The 16,252-nt window shown below is 44.8% G+C and overlaps 1 pseudogene; it reads right to left on the bottom strand.

Moving 5' to 3' along the window:
* Positions 1-228: 228 nt before the first annotated feature.
* LOC115384570 (egl nine homolog 1-like) lies at positions 229-15,251 on the bottom strand (annotated as a pseudogene).
* Positions 15,252-16,252: the final 1,001 nt, after the last annotated feature.

Genomic DNA, 16,252 nt, shown 5'->3' with positions numbered 1-16,252 from the left:
GAGGCCGTCACTCCGTTACGTGCTGCTGAGCATCACTTTGTTGTGGTCTGGATGTTGTGATCCGCCTCTACGAGCGGGTTGTTCGACGCGCGGTGATCCTTGATCTGTTCCCGTCCGTTAGAGCGGGGTTAGAGAGTCAAGATGCATTATGGGCAAGGCACACAACCACACACACAACACGCAAAAAAAAACCACACTCCATTTCTTCAACCCTGTTTTGACCCCACTCACTGCACGTCGAGGTGTGAGCCGTGTTTTCAGTCATACACAGAGCGCCGCATGTCAAGTATGTAGGAAAGCTTCGAGCACTCCAGGTTCAGTCTCTGAAATCTATTAAACACAATAAAACCACTAAAAAACAGGAGAGAGAAAAAAATATTCATGCTGGATTTTCAGTGTTTCTTTTGTAATTTTAAGGCTTTTTGAAGATTTTTTTTTAATCTATTTATGTATTTCCATTGTTAGCCTGGACTTTGTGTGCTACACAGAGTAAAACTACAGTGTGGAGTTGTCCTCATGCGCTGATTATAACTTGTAAGAAGATTATTGTGAAGTTAAGACAGAACTGACTGAACAAGAACCACAGCATCACTTTTCACTGCGGTGCCGAGGACTGTTTGGGATCATGTCTGTCTCTTCATTGACTACACACACACACACGTGCGCGCGCATACACACACACACACACACACACACTCGCCCACATCAAATCTAGACAAAAGGGGGTGAGGACTTTCAGGGCTTTGATTTCGACTCCTTGCGCCCCGTTTCCCCTCAGATCTGCCCACCGATTCATCTTTTATGCTCCAAGTGTTTGAAATTGAAAGTCACACTGGAGCAGAAGAAAACATTTGACATTTGAAGACATGCGACGTCACTGATAACGGAGCAGTGCGAAACGAAATAACACCAAGGAGTCTGTTTTTTTTTTTTTTTTTCCACCCCGACTTGCCAATCCTGGCCTCATCGATGCAATACAGTCCACTGTGCTCTTGATGTCCGCCGCATCTTTGATCGTGATGCCGCGTTGTGTGGTGTTGATCTGCCGGCGGGCGCCGCTGCGCGGACCGACGGTTTAACTGTGTCTCCCTTTGTGATCACGTCCATTAGTAGTTCGGGAAGGCACATAATACTTTCAGAGTGCTCTCCAGCCGCAAGGTGAGATTTATGTCCTGCTGTTTTGAGTGACAGGCACTTGAACACCTTCTGTCCCGTCGCTGTGGAAACCAGACGCAGGACAGAATGCCACGTTAGTCATATATCATAATTAGTGACACCAAGTATAACCTGAAGTGATGCAGTGGATGAGTGAGGTGGAATGAAATCATTTACTGACCCAGTCTGTATTTCTCCTTCGCCTCGGTTCTCTCTTTTGCATCAAAGTACCAGACTGTGATGGCATAGCTGCAAGACACAAGAGAAAACAGCAAAAAAAAAAAATTAGTATTTTCTGAACACATTCTACAACTATGGGCCAAAAGTGAAATCCTGTCAGACAAGAACTAAGTTAAAGTTTCCCTTCAGTCCCACCCTGACTGTCAGCTGGAGGAGGCTCTGAAACAGCCCCTATGGCTTAAAGACACTGTTTTTGTTACATTTAGAAGTTTAGAACAAGGTTAGTTCCTCTAGCTCTCAATTTTTAAAAACTAGATTATTCGTTTAAAGTTGCACTTTTTTTGTCACGACTCATTCTCAATCTTTAAAAAGATTAAAAAAAACATTCTTGTTGTTGACAGCATTTCACTTCTTTAACAAAGTGTGTATTTACTACTATTTACTACACCGTCACCATTTCTGCAGGGATGGTATTGAATTACAGAAAACACATTGCTAACTAGTAGCCTGGCGTGGAAACTATCCTGCTTGCACAGTGATCATTTTCAAAATGCTGCCGCATCATGCTCCCACAACAAATACAGAACAGCAACATCACTTCCAGATAAAAGCTTGAAAAAAATGAGACATTACAAAGACTACATCGCCATACAGGCGTTAAGTAAGTCGCGGCGCTGAGTGCGGGACGTGTCGGTGAGCAGAGAGTTAAAACTCAACAGTATCTCATCTCTCCTGTGGGGCTGTGTTGTTTATCCTGTCTCTCATGTCTGTGCCTCGCAGCACGAGTCCTGCAATCGAACCTTCCTCCCCTCTCCCTCCCACCGACCTCCTCAGGAAACACATACTTCCTGCCTCCGGCCCCACCTCGCCCCCCAGCAGTCGGATGGAGAGCCGGGGAGAGGCGGGAGCGGCAGGGTTCGCTCTAGGTGTCCTCGATGGACGCAATTACTCGATGTCGGCCGGGGAGGATCTGCCTCTGACAGGAATCGGGGAAAGTGCAACTCGTTCATCTGCACTGTCATCTACTGCGGTTTCTCTCACTTTTTGAGGGGTTGATGGAGGAAGATAATAGTCATGTCTTTTTTTGGCACACTGTTTAGTTTAGTATGCACTCATTCATGTCCAATAGGAGTCCCATCATTTCATGTGCAGAAGAAACTAATGTTCAGAACTCTGATTACCGTCTGTGGAATAGAAAATAAAAATCCATCTCCACGTTCTACGTGTCTTTATGCCGAGTTACTGACCGAGTGGCGTAGGCTGGCTTGACTTCATGCGGGTTCCTGCGGTCGGACCAGAAGACGAGCAGCCGGTCAAACAGAGGCTCGATGTTGGCCACGACATTCTTTCCTTCAGGGTAGATCTGCAGCAGCCCTCCTTGCTCCTGCAAACAACAAATAACAAGTTTAGTGTGCACAAAAGAAAAGCAACAAAACAAAGAAAAAAAAAATAAAGATTTTTTTTTTAAAGCTCAAGATAAGTTCAGTTAATAACTAATGAAAGAAAAACAAATCGTACCTTGACATCCCAGTTCTTGTTAAGATAGTAGATACATGTGATGCAGCGGCCATCACCGTTGGGGTTGTCAACGTGGCGGACGTACCCTGCCCCGTTGCCGGGGTAACAGGCACCATGGCCTACAAACAGAGGAAATGAAATGAAATTGAAATGAGTGTGTTCATTTCAGTCAACAGCAGGTAACGGGAAAATTCCCCAGAAAAAAAAAAAACTAGACTCATCTGTTTTAACTAAACCACTGACGGATGATTTTAGCAGAGTGGCTCTTAGGCTCCACTGCCTCATTGTATTATTGACAAAGGCATTCTCACTTGAGAATTGTTTTGAGAAGAAGCGATCATTGAGTGAAGTTAGACTTTCACCCCAGAAACCGCTAAGGTAACTGAAGCATAGCATCCGTACTGCCTTCAGGAGACTTTAAAGACATGTTTGGGAAGAGAGGTACAGTCAAGCTCAACCAAATCCCAGACATCAGCGGCGCTTGTGCGATTTAAACAAATCTTCAGGCCTTTGAAGAATATCTGACTTAATTGAAGAGAATCAGTTGAACTGAGCTGCTCTGAAACTGCGACAGTTTCACGGCACAATGTGAAACGGCACTGACTGGAGGTAACGACGACAGAGGCACTTTCCTCCAGGTATTCTGTAAAAACCGTCAGGAGATCGATTATAAATTCCAAAATACGTGATCCAACATCACTGTTGGATCATTGTTTTTAAGCTTGTCTTTTGTCTGAGGCAGGCTACAATCTCAGTGCGTGCCAGATTAAAGAGGAACAAACCATCAGACATGTGGACAACCTGTTATTTAAGGAATCACTGTCAGACTCCAATAGAAAACAGTGAAAGGAGAAACTTGTGTTTACAAATTTAACCAAAGCAAAGAAGAGCCATCAGATTTTTTTTTCCCACTGCACCAAAGCAAACTGTTCCTGAAAAGAGAACTAATATTACATTCTATAATGTATTTTCTGAGCAGAGCAATACAGCAAAGAAATATGTCAGAGTTCAACTGCAGTTCCCAGCTCAGACGTGATCTGCAGATACAGTATCCATTCTCAAACAATGGTCTCACGCTGGTATTTCCCCCGCTTGACGTCTGAGTGTTGGAGGCTGTGAAGCGAAAGAGTTGCCGCTTTCTCTGGGGAGAGCGGGAGAACCGAGATCTGCGTAAAAGCTCTTCAGTCAATGTACATTCCAGACCAGGGCCACTCCAGAACCATGTGACTGAAAATGAGCCATGAGCTCAAGCGGTATCGGTGTGATACGTCAGTCCAGAGGAACACACTCATGTTTCCAAGCTGTCTCCTCCGGCTGTGTTAAACTCAGAGTTTGTCCTCTTCAGTAAGGAAACGTCTACATCTGTACTCACTTCCGAACTGACATTGAATTTTGTCAGTAGAGACAGATTTTTTTGCAGCTGGCAGCACGAAAAAGGAGGATGCTGTCACTGGCTTGACTTACAGTATATTTATGTGCGTGTGAAGTGAAGAGTACGATGTTGGAGTCAGCGCACCGCTTCAGCCGAGCTCTGCCATACTCTCATTCATGACGAACGGCTTCTCTACTTTTGCGGAATCGATTTTGTCGTGGCTGTCCTAACCCTGAAGAGATCAAACTGTTCACATAAATATCTAAAACAAGCACGCTCGGCCTTGTGTTTGTTGGTGAGACTCAAGAGTGACAGAAGTGCTTGTGCAGGAGGCGCTCGGCCGGCGCACATGCCCCCCTCCTCGTTCACAGCCAAGTGAGCCTGGCCGTGTTGCGTGCGACTCTGCTCGGCCGCCATTGTCAGCTCTCATTACCGACGGACGCTTCGCAGTCAGAGCTCATTAACCTCCGGACCTTTCCCGCACGCCGTCGACTGCCAGACACACGCTCTACGTCAAGATGGCCGTATCAAATGTAGACAAACGGAAAACAAATGTGTGCGCGGATAACAGTCATAACAAGCACGAGCGTGTTATCATTTACAATGTCAGAGGATGTAAGCTGATCACAATGTACAGCAGATGATCTGCAAACCAGGATGCACGTGGTACCGGAAAATGTGTACAGGACCGCTGAGAGCAAAGACGGAATGAAGGATCACGGCAGATCGTGGCTATAATTCAATAGTGCAGCTTTCAATTATTTCAATACAAAAAACATGATTTCAGCATCATCTTCGAATCTTTAAAGGAAACTAAAAATATTGACACATAACCAAACTTAGACATGTAACCTAACATGAGTGTTGGGATTAGTAGCTACCTTGTTATTGCATTAAAATGGTTAAGAGCGTATATGCAAGCTCTCTCACAGGACTTACTGACCTTGCAGTCACATCATGAGCTGTGACTGGAAAGAATACCAAACAGCAGTCTGCTTTTAGCACACTGCGGTCACTGTCACGTTAACATGCTACCTTCTGCCACTGATCTGCTACCAAACCGATAACAGCTGATACTCCATCGTGTCTTTCAGAGCAGACAATAGCCTGTTCTGTCCACACCAACTGAGAAATGACACAACAACGCCTGCATGACGCGACAGTCTGGCTTCGTAATTAGGTTATATCACTTTAACAACTTAGTCACCTCAAAATTAAGAATACGAGTACCCACAATGCATTCGTAAGACTTTTTCATGACAGCAATCACTCCTGTTGAGGAAATAATCTATTGCAACTTCTCTAATCTTGAATAGTGAGAGTGACCAGTGACAAAAAAGGGATGTGCATGACTACTTTGGCTGAGCGTGGACTCAATTAAGAGTGTTTCCAGCTCTCTTCTGAGTGGTAACGATTTCAATAACTATAATTAAGCAGTAAAATTTCAGGCCACACAACACAAGGAGTAAAAACCACACGACAAACAGAAATATCAACAAACACAAGGTTAAGGTCAAAAGTTACACAGACAAGCATGTAATCTAGGAGGCTGTTTTCTTTCTTTTAATGATTATTTACATGATCTGTATACAAACCTTTCAGCATCTCTCCACGTTTCAATGTCCTTCCAGTAATTCACACAGAAACAAGCCCACGTCCTACAGCCATCTGTCACATGTCTTGACCCTAAAGGTCAGAGGTGGGCACAGTGCTGAATTTTACGATGTCTCCTCGTTTTAACACACATTTGCAATATCATCGGACTTCCTGCAGTAGTTCGTAGTGACACATCTCATCAACACAGGTGTGTTTGGAGCGACGATGCTTGAAAAGCAGACAGGACTGCGGTGACCACCTCTGCTGCGGGCCATGTCATGTTTACTCATTCATTGAGTCGAAGGCCTGAGCTGGCAGTAACTGGCACCGACCATCTGGCCGCCAGGCATCATTCCTCACCCCGGAACAGGATCCCAGTGAAAAGTACCCACTCTGTCAAAATGATGGCTGAGGAATGGAAGTGAGCTGCTCAGGAGAATTTAAAGAAGATAAACTACAAACTACACATTCTGATAATCTCACACTCATCTCTGATTGACTACATCACGGAGCTCCTCAGGTTCTCCGTCAACGTACTTTAGTGTAACCATTTGAACAACTTTTCACATCTGTGGAATTCGCATTACTTTTTCTACTATTTACAAATAAATAGGTGATTACAGGGTGGCTATGCATATTTGTTTATGTTTTATAAATCATTATTTTAAGCGCTTTTTCTTTAAATCTTTTAAGCTTTTGTCAATAATGCTCCATGATATCAGAGCGGTGTTAGTTCCATCCCATCTGAAGAGTTCATACTCAGAGCCCTGCTTATTGAAGGTTTCCTCTGAAGTACAATGGGAAGCAGAAGTTTCAGCGGTCAGGCTTTTCTCACAAGGAGCGAGCTTCCAGCTTCAGTTGAGGAGGCAAACACAGTGTCCACAGGTTAGGATCGGCTCACTCTGGACCATTTTCCAGTAACGCTGCTGCAGACACTGCAGGCGTCTCGCTCAGTGTGAGTGAGAAACTAGTAGGAGCAAAGTGGAAATCCTGATGACTGTTGTAGATACACCAGCAACACATCTCAAATTAACTTTGAAACGACAACGTGAATGTGGTTTTATCTCGGTGTAGGTCTGAGGTTTGCAGCTCTGACGGGTCAGCACTGTGGATCACTGAGCACGACCCTGGACCCCCACCAGCTCCCCAGGCTGCTTCTAGCATGTGCTGTTAAGGTTAATCATGAATAGGATGGGCTAAATGCGAGAGAAAGAATTTCCCCAAGAGAGACAATAAATTAAAAAGCAACGTATTTAACAAAGCGTCATGCATGACCAGTCGAAGATAAAATCTGAGCACTTTGGCCATGTGGATATTTTTGTATGAAGTGAGGCCAGCATGAGATGAGCCTCGGAGAATAAACAACCACAAAATGATCATTCCTAAAAACAATTCTGCCACTGCAGTGGGAACTCCTGGCACAGCTTCAGTCCCAGTCGGACAGCGCTGATTCTGGGTAGATTAACAGAAACAGGCATCGTGTGAGTCTTAGGAGGGAAATGATGAGTGAAACCCAGGGTGTTGCTGAAGGACACTTCAGCACAACAAATACTTTTCACCTCTGCAGCTGAAAGCGGGCGGGTTTACAAACTGACACATTGCTGTGGTGTCTTGCTTCATTTCCAGAGCTAATTACTCACAAGCAGCCTAAATGAGACAGGAAGTGATGGAGATCAGGATCAGCTTCACCAGAATAGCTTCTACCAAATTGAATCTGAGAAAACTGAAGGAGATGCAGTAAATGTCTGGGTGAACCAAACAGAGGTACGATGGGCTGCTTCACCTCTCCCTCAGCTCGAGTGTGTACTGTGCTTCCTGCTACGAGCTTTTTACCAGCCAGGATGGCGTCAGACAGGGTAAGCAAGTGCTGCAGTCGCTCCGGGACTGAGGGAGATCAAACTATATATTAAATGTACATTGCAAAAAAAAAAAACACTTTAATCCAAGTGAGCACCACTCTCACACTTCACAGCTGGAACAAGCTAAAGAGTTGAAGATCTCATTAGATTTAAGGATTTATGTACAAAGTACAAACAACACATCAGATAGATTGAAGCTTACCAAATGAGGTGATCTGTGTGTGTGTGTGTGTGTGGGGGGGGGGGGGGGGGGGGGGAGTGTTTGAGTTGGTGTAAGAGTTTGAGGTTACAGACAATCAGCTTGTTAGTGCTGAATCACCTCAACACACACCAGGAAGCATGATGTCAGCTTGGCGCACACACACTGATACATGAGAGACAGCTTTTGTAGTGTCGCTGCTCTCATCACCATCAACAGAAAGAAAGAAAAATCTTACGACTATAAAACAACTCTATATATTCTGGGACAAATTTTACTGATAATTAAACTATTATTCTTAGTTTTTCAGAAAATATGAAGCAAAAAACTTGGAAATGTGTGCTCTGCCCCAATGAGTCAGTCTTGCTGTGGCTCCATGGCACTCATGAGTCACCACTAAACGTTAGGATTGAAGCACAGTGTGTCCATTTCTGTAAATGCAAGAGCATGCACGCACTCAAAGCACTTGCATTTTAAATACAAGTCTAACTTCATGTGCAATCTTCAGGTTTTTAAAGATTATGTTCTACAGTAATAACACAAGTAAAGACGCATGCACTGCAAATGTGTTCGGTCAAAACTCAACAATACACACACAAATAAGATACGATTCGAAGGTACTTGTGCTGAAGTATAGTGCATTTAAGGGTTCCATCTAAAGAATATTTTTAGCCCTGATCAATTATTTACAGTATGAAATGCCAGAAAAACACCAAAAATGTCTGGTTCCACCTTCAACTGAGAATCCGAGTTATTTTCAAATTCCAATGGTAAGAGGAGAAAAGCATCAGAATGGAGATGAAATGAATGATGATGAATTGTTCAGTTACAGACATTTACTCAGAGGTAATGGATGTTACCACTGGGGGTGATACTGCACCAATAAACACAAAAAAAAACCCATCCATGCACAACTACCACCCTGATAAGCATCATGTCAGAAAATGATGTGCAATATTTGACCAACAGTTCCTAAACTGGCCTCCATTCACCCTCCAGGACGTCTGAATCATGTTAAACAGGTTTAAATAAATAGGCAGAGTGTCGATCTGCCTATCCGAGCTGGCTGCTCTGTAGCTGTGCTGTGTTTGACTTCAGGCTCCAGCCTGCACAGTGGTGCTGCTGAGCTCTAGGAGGGGCATCTGAGGACAGGTTGCTGCAGCAGACATCCTTATTATGCTGAAGCTTCCACCGCATCGCCCCTTTTTTCACTCACAGACTATCCTCCCACACCTCGCATCTTCACCCCCACTCTTCCATGCAGCCTCCCTCCTACCAGTGCTCGCCTCCAGTTTCTCTCAGATGACTTGTTCCTATAAATGCAAGACACTCCACAGCAGTATACCTGAAGTAATAACCCTTGTTTTTTAACCCTAATCCAGCTGCTGACTAACAGCAGACGGGGCTTGGAAATGCTGCATAATGCTGGTGAGCCATTATTTGGGGCACCGCCAGCCCTCTCTTTCTCTCTCCATCTCTTTCAAACACAATTCGTGGTTCTGCTTTGTATGGGCCTGTTACCAAGGTAACTGCTGGGAAACATTTTGTCCAAGTAGCGATCAAGAGGTCGATAATATGAAGGAGAAAGCAGAGGTCGGAATAAAAGACATTAAAGCAATTTGAAGGATTAACACTTGCGGCCTAACTGTGGCGGGGCAGGTGACCTTCAGTGTGACCTTCCAGGTAGCGCTTCTTGCTGACCCCAATGTTTTTGTGTCCTACCACTCCATCTTCCTCTCGTGCATTCTCCATCATTTATTACGATGCGGTCTGCTGCACTCCTCCACAAACAGCCACTCAAGACAATCTGTGCTGTGCATCAACTAACGTTCCTTTTTTTTGTGAAACATACAAGATAGGAAGAGTTGGTCATAACAACTCTTCCTACAAGAGAAAGAATAACTTAGCAAGCATTAGGTAACAAGTTCCACTCTGCAAATAAACACACCACAATGACACCATGATCTGTCAAAACAATGAACTCACTCCTGGATCCAGCAGAGGAAGCTGTCTCAATGTCTTCTTCCTGCAAATGAAACCATCACAAACACTGGATCTGTCAATCCATGCATGCATATGGAGAACATGCAAACTCTACAAAAAGCAGCAGCAGGGGGAGAGTGGTGGACATTAGACCGCAGCGCAACTCAAAGACTGACAATTTGGAAAGGAAATAAAGTTTTAGTAATAAAGGCTTTCTGAATTGTAAGCAGTTAATTGAGGTAAGACTGACGCGTTATTGATCCCACAGATTAAATCCACGTCAGTCATGAGTGGAAGCTGCAGCTTAAAGTGTCAAAAAAATAAAAGGGAATCTTCTTATCGGTTCACAGGTGAGAGACTTTATGCACAGCTGACGGCTGCTCAACAGAGAGAACATCCCAGTATTTTGGTCCTCTGAAGTGCTTAACTGAAGGGAGAGAAAAGGCATTTGCAAGCTTTGCAATACTTAACTCAGCTGTTTGGTTAAATTGCCATTTCTTGACTTTATTTGCTTTAATTTTTCGCAGAAATCCACGCAGTGAATCCAAGTGCGGAGAGTCAACTCTTACACTTGGGACTGCTGGCGTGCAGCAGGTCCACAGGCCCTTGTATCAACACAGTCTCCAGCTTATGTAAATTACTACATGTGCACAGAGGGCAAGGTGCTATGTGTGGTGTTACACAGATGGGGTGTGAAAGGTTGCGGGGTAAACAGTCTGGGAGGGGAGGGGGACAACATAGCCCATGCAATTAAAGACTAACTGTGTAGAGAAGAGAGAGAGGGAAAAAGGCAACCCTGATTCCCGACAATTAATAAAAGTACCGGGTAATTTGCCACACATAAATTTCTATTTGTCTCATTTAGTGATCTGTTGAAGAGGAGACCACATACGTAAAGCTGTGTCTTACAGATTAAAAAGATTAAAAGGTACCTGCTTCCACTTAATGTCCCCATGGGGACAATTAATGTGCCACTTATCCGGTCAGATCAGGCACGTACACATCCAACACTTTCCTGGATTTACCAAGAGTCTACAAAAGTGTAACAATCGCATGCTTAACTATTGTGGCTGATTATTTGTTATTGTCTCACTGCTTTTAACAAAAAAAAAAAAAACCTACTTAGTCCAACAGAGACAAATCAATGTATAAAAGAAAGCAATGTGACAGACTTGTCTGCCAAGAGATGAAGATTCACTTTAGAGACACAAAAGCAAGAGTGTGGCTGTTATCAGCGACAGGCCTTACAAAATGTGTTTGTTCTATTGATTTTTAATTTTCTTTTATAGACTGCTATTTATAAAGAAATCATTTCATTAAGCTGTGCATTCAAGTCAAGTCAGAATGGTTCTGATCTGTAACATTATCAATACTCATTTCATCTTTGTATTTTAAACAATGTAATGCGATTAAACTACATGCCCAAATAGTTTTCAAACATGGCAACTGGTTGGAACCTGCAATTATTATAATTTTGTAAGATTTTTTCCCCAAAAAAATGTAATCTACACAGTAAGAATTCATGACCAGAGGAACTTAACACACAAGAACTACAAGGAAGTGTGAGCAAAAAAGGTTGACAGCCCCCCCACCTGATGACCTGAAGCCAGTGGCGATACGTGTTCTGCTAAAAGACATTCCAAGCTACGTCAGTCGCTCTGTTCTCAGGCTGCAAATCATGATCGAACCCAGAGGCAGAAGGACACTGAGAGTCTAGACTGACGTGTAATGGTTACTCACAGCTGACAGAAAAGGATCCTGACCAAGTCAATCACAATGACAGGAGGTAACACACACACACACAAAAACATTTATCTGAATGCATTTCAATCAATGTTTATAATAGAACAAATCCTCACTATCTGAAGCGTGCAATGGTGCATGACGTTTGAAAAAGATCAATGCCCTGAAAAACCAGAAGCATGCAGTGTGGAGAAAACATAAAACATGATGCTGAGAAGGCAACAGATATAAGATAATTTCAACAAAAACAAATTACAAAAAAATGAAGGCTCCTCTGCCACGCTCGCGCCGTGTTTGTGAGGGTCGAAGTGATGATGGAAAATACTGGCAGAGATAAAGTCACAGCAGAGCAGAGACAACCTCAGGTTTTTTTTTTCTTCTTCTTACTTCAGGGTAAAAGTGGAACGACAGCTCGGACAGGGGCAAATTTAGGCAGGCCGAATCTCAGGCACCCGGCCAGGTTGGGCCGACCACATACCCGACCCACCCTGCCGCCCCACCCTCTGCCTTTATCCCACGTGCCAGAGAATCACAGGGCTCATCCTGACATCCTGGGTGTGTGCGCGTGCACGTGCACGTGTGTGTGCATGTGTGTGGGTGTGTGCATGTGTGTGCACCCACATGTCGACATTACTGAAGCAGAGATAAGGCACAACAGACGAGACACAACCAACCGAAAACAACTTTAAAGTTTCCATACTTCCAAATAATCTGGTGTTTCGTTCGCTGCCATTACAGTCACACAAATATATTTAAGGATTGTAGGTACCAGAAATTATCGCAATATAGTTTTTTAACTTTCTTAAACATCTGTCGAAAAGTCAACTAAGTCTGTTTTCTACATCTAGAAACATGTTTTTTGCTCGACCTTTTTCTTATGTTCTGTGAAAAGTCCAGAATAAAAAGACCAGCTGGTGCGGTAATGGTTAAATGATAGATTGTGCTGAGGACAGATAAATAAGACCACAGACTTATGTAATATTACAAAAGTCCAAAGGCTTAGTGAAACACAGAAACACTGAACACATACTGTGCATTTATCCAAAGGTTGAGTGTTTTGAAACTTTCACTGTAGTGTAAAGCACATACATTACATTTGCTTCAGAACATAATAGATCTGTATTGATCAACCCAAACAGGCAGTAAGACGTTTGCTCTGTGTCATGAAACAGATAAAAAGCTCTAAGCTTCAAGTGTAATTACGTATACATGCATTACAAGGTGAAAAATCTGAACGTGAAATATTATTGTTAATGAGCTGATCTGATAAGCAGATATGCGGTTATATTTTCCAGGTATAATTCTGAAGTTGCCCATGATGACGTGATCTCACGTCACGCCACCACGGTTAGGCCCCTGCAGCCTCATGTCATGAATCTTGGAGTATTCCACCCATAATCCACCCTGCCACGACCTCTCACCTTAGTGCGTCCATTGATGACACAGTTCCCCAGCTGTCCGTTGGCGGCGCTGTGCATGACGGCCTCGTCGATGTGAGCCATCAGAGCCCCGATGCTCTCGCACCCGGGCTCTTTTCCTTCCACCCAGGCGATCTGGTCGCCCCGGATGCTCCGCGAGGGAATGCTCTTCTGGCTCACCAGCTGCCCTCCCCGGAACTTCCCGCTGCGATTCAGGACCTCCACCTCCTCCAGGACCCTGTCGCCCAGCCCCGAGCCCAGAAAGTTGTCCTTCACACAGATGCCGTAGTACTTCATGCACGGATGATGCACTGCTGGGCGATGCCCTCGGCCGACCAGCCAGGTCCAGCTGGGGGTCGGGATGGCGCCGGCCCCACAGGGGGGGGACTGGCTGGGGCACAGCCGGCGGGCCTGAGGATGCCACCCTAAATCCTTTGTGGGGTAGGAGGGGGAGCAGGAGCTACGAAGGGACTAGTTAGGGAATTGTTGCTGCAGCTGACAGGGATGGAAAATGGAGCGACTGCTCGGGCCACTCTGGGTGCCTCTGCAGATTATTAGGAACACTTCCATCTAACAACCGTCTCCGCTTACAGTCTGAGTCTCCTGAAGCAAAAACTTGGTCTGCAGAGTGTCCCAGCCCGCAGACCCTATCACGGGGCCATTCAGAGGGTCCGACCCCATGTCCCGGTTCTCCCCACCTCTCCTTTTCTGTTGTTGCGGCTGCCTGGCTTTCAGGTCCCCGTTGATCATCCTCATGGCTGAGGAGCACTTCTCATGAGCAGTCCAGTCTCCGTTCTCCACCAGGCAGGCTCTGTGGTCAGGGGGTACCCGGGCGCTCCCCCTTTCACTTGCGCGGGGTAACCGTTGGGCGTGTGGGCCCAACACGCCCCGCGTGGTTTCCCTCACGGTGGCGGAGGGAGACACCACCCCGCCGCCGTAGCTCGGCACGCCGGTCTTCGACTGCTTCGTCGGCGCGGTGATCCCGGGAGAGTCGGTCTGCGAGGCCAGACCCGCCAGGAGCTCGGCGGCCGTGGGGCTCCCCACCGGCGCCGCGCAGAAGCCTTTCAGCCCCATGTCCGCCCGGTACGCGTGGTTAATCTCTGCCGGGGCGCGGGCGAGCTGCTGCGGCTCGCTCGTCCTTCTCTCTTGCGATGAAGCCGCAACTGCGACGTGCGCGCGGGAGGAGCTCGGGGTTAAGAGGTCCGTCTGTCCCAAACTCTCCATTTCATCTCGTCATGTGCCTGGTGCGCACGTACTCCACGTCCTCGCTTCATCTTCTAGCAGAGCCGCTGCTTTCTCTCGTGCACAGGAGCCGCGCCGCAACTTTCATGTCCCGGTCCACCTCCCAACTCGCCCATTAATCCCCGGTTCACCGCTAAAACGAGAGGCCTGCGGTCCGTTTTATACACATTTTGTGGACTTCTGTGCGGGAAATCTGTGGAGAGTGAAATGATACACTTTAGCTATTTTTAGCACCGCGCGGACCACCTGTCACAGTGAGATGAAGTAAATAAATCCACAATATTTATATTTATGGCAAAATGCTAGGTGTTATGGTGGGTTTTTCCTGGAAGCTGATGTTTTTTTTAATCAACTATTGCTCAAAAAGGAAAAAGAAAAAAAGTCACAATACCATGTAGCGGGGTCGCCCCTACAAGGAGGGTTCAATATATAAATATATATATATTTTTTTTTAACATAAATAACATGTTGAGGTTTCCTGAAGCTTTAGAGTCCCATTCAAGTAAAACAATTCAGAATAAAGGATTACGATAACTCCATTTCACTGCCATATGGAGGCAGATACTGCATAAGCATAGAAATACAACACAAAAAAACAGCATTATTGCATAAAATAAACGCGTCCACTGCATGAATTTGACTTGAATTTTGATCAAAATGCACTTATATTTGTCTTTGTCTGCCATTGATCACCAACTTGAAAGCCTCCTCTTTAACAACTGAGCATCTTTACATTTATGTATGGATTATGTTGCTATATTATCACCGGGGTGTGCATAAGTTCAATGTGGGTCTAAAATGGGCCGAAAAACGGCTAAAACCGGGTTTTTGGTGCAGACAAGAGATCTTACCTACGGCAGCCTACAGCGATGCAAATCCTCAGCGAGCGTACGTGACAGGCGGAGAGTACGCATGTTATTTCCGGGATTGTCCTGCTCGTGCGTGCGCGTCCCATCCACTCCTCTCCGCGCGCGTAAAAATAATGTCCGGAGCTGACGGTGGCCAAACGCCAACCCAGCACATCAAACCCACCGCGGGGACCGCGGGAGAGGCCGGGGGGTTCTTATGAGGTTTAGAGAATGGCGAGAAAAACACGTACTCGCTGTGTCAATGAGCGCCCCCGGTAGTGTCTGCCTCCCCCCAACCACCCTCTCTCTCTCTCTCTCTCTCTCTCTTCTCTCCTCTCTCCTCTCTCTCTCTCTCTCTCTCTCTCTCTCTCTCTCTCTCATTTACGTGCAAAGGCACCATGTGACCACTCGCTCAACAGCCGACCTTCAGCTGCACCAGCACAAACCTCTCCTTATCATGACAGGAAATTCAATTTTTCAAAAAAACATTGCTTTACAATAGAGCTGCGGCGACAAACGTGCAAAGCAAAGATTGGAAATTTGCACAGATTTGCATTCAGTTAAATTAATGTTAAGAAAGTAATCAAGTGAAAGTACTGTTCTCAAAAACTACTCATATTGGTTATTTCTAGCGATATTGTCAAATAAGGCAACAATCAATGGTAAATTAACTTTAAAAGGCAAAAATCAAAATGTTTGACTATGTACAAATGCTGTAAAGTCCATTTATCAAAAAGTGCTGTTAATATTTATATATTTTCACACAGAGCTCTTCTTATATTAACACAGAATTGGAAATTTCTCTTTCTACAGTATAAAACTTAATTTTACTATTTTATTTTACTGACTGAATAAATTTCCACGACTATGCAAAAAAAATGGGTGAACTGAACTGATGTTATTGAAATGTTATTGAAGTCTTTGGGTGAATTAAGATGAAAACTCTTCACATGTGTTCTTTTATAATTGTCCATATGACGCCGAGTTTTTTAATGTATTGTTGAGAAGAATACATTAAAATATGAGTCTGACTTTCAGTTTTGGAAGGTTGGTTTTTTTTTGTACTCACTCCCAAAATGTGAAGCATGAACTGTCAGATGCATGCTGCCTTAAAGTGCCAGATCAGCTGTAAGAAACTA

The sequence above is a fragment of the Salarias fasciatus genome, unplaced genomic scaffold (genome assembly GCF_902148845.1).
Source record: "Salarias fasciatus unplaced genomic scaffold, fSalaFa1.1, whole genome shotgun sequence".
NCBI lineage: Eukaryota > Metazoa > Chordata > Actinopteri > Blenniiformes > Blenniidae > Salarias > Salarias fasciatus.
Note: the sequence above shows the minus strand (reverse complement) of the source record. Positions and strands in the feature narration are given on the sequence as shown.